This window comes from Bison bison, unplaced genomic scaffold (genome assembly GCF_000754665.1).
Source record: "Bison bison bison isolate TAMUID 2011002044 unplaced genomic scaffold, Bison_UMD1.0 scf7180017864072, whole genome shotgun sequence".
In the NCBI taxonomy this organism is placed as follows: Eukaryota; Metazoa; Chordata; class Mammalia; order Artiodactyla; family Bovidae; genus Bison; species Bison bison.
In genome coordinates, this window is record NW_011494644.1 from 2,889,369 (window position 1) to 2,890,568 (window position 1,200).

The window sequence follows — 1,200 nt, forward strand, 5'->3', positions numbered from 1 at the left end:
TCATAGAACCATTCAACTTCAGCTTCTTCAGCATTACTGGTTGGGGCATAGAGTTGGATTAAAGTGATAAATCCTGGGGAGGAAGATCAAGCAGAGAACAGTGGATAGGAAGCATCAGAAAGGAGAGGATTCCACTTTCGATGAGGGAGTGGGTTGAAAGCTCCATGAGCTGAGCCATGTGAAGGAGGACCTGAAGCAGCACTGGCCAGAGCCAGCCTGAGGGCTTGTTAATATTTAGAAATTTTGCAACTCTGGTTGGTTGGAACTTGTGGGAATCGAAACTGGCCATGGTGGGAATTTTTAACCACAGGTACTAGCAAACACTGTAAGTCACTTGTGTGGTTTTTGTTCTCAGAGAACCAGTTTACCAGCAGCCCCACCCCAAGCCAGAACTTCAGTCCCACAAGGAGACCACAGTGGCTGCCGCCCAATAAGCCCGGTGAGAACTGTTTCCGAGACTTTGCCTTTGACTCTAAGTGACACAAGGCAACAGAGGAGGCTTAGTTATTTTTAGTAGCTTTATTTGGTATAATTCACATACCAAAAAATTAACTCATTTCAAATGTGCAATTATTTGTATTACTGTTAATTTCTTTTGGTAAGTTTATAGAGTCCAAGGGGTCACAGAGTCCATGGGGTCACAAAGAGTTGGACATGACTGGGCGACAACTGAATTGAACTGAAGTTTGTAGAGATGTGCAGTCATGGCCACGCTCCAAGTTTAGAACATTTCCAACAAAGAGATCCCTTGTGTCCAGTTCCTCTAGGCAATTGCCAAGCTACTTCTTGTCTATTTCCTGTCTCTGGAGGGTTTTGCACAGAAAAGGGACATGATTTGATTTATATTATTGTCACTATTTTCTCCTTTCTGCAAGAATATAATAAAGTTCCTGTTCTCTTTCTGGATTAGATGGTGACCTGAATTTTCAGGCACTGGGGTTAGAATTGCATCTCCCAGCTGTGAAAAAAGGTTGCAGGGCCACTCTCGCTGGCTCAAGTGTGCTGACCAGCTGACGCCATGCGTCCTCTGCTGGCTTCAGGCTCTGCTCTCTCTTGGCTGCATTTGGGGCCAAAGTTCCCACGGGAGGCTGAGTTAGCAGATTGCCTTTACCAGCGTTCCTGGGAGCCTGAATGTTTACAGGCACAAAGGCCTGCATTCTGCTGAAGTAAAACCTGGAAGTCTTCGCATTTTCTGGATTC

At 45.4% G+C, this 1,200-nt stretch overlaps 1 protein-coding gene across 2 annotated transcripts in view; it reads left to right on the top strand.

Annotated features, from left to right (window-relative positions):
- Positions 1–365: 365 nt before the first annotated feature.
- ACSM5 (acyl-CoA synthetase medium-chain family member 5) overlaps positions 366–1,200 on the top strand; it is a 29,274-nt gene continuing 28,439 nt past the window's right edge. Inside the window, exon 1 of one of the 2 annotated variants that reach the window (XM_010837138.1) lies at positions 366–439. The gene's annotated coding sequence lies outside the window, so the exon portion shown is untranslated. Of the gene's footprint in view, positions 440–1,046; positions 1,192–1,200 lie in introns of those variants that run through there. The other variant, XM_010837136.1, reaches the window with a different exon arrangement.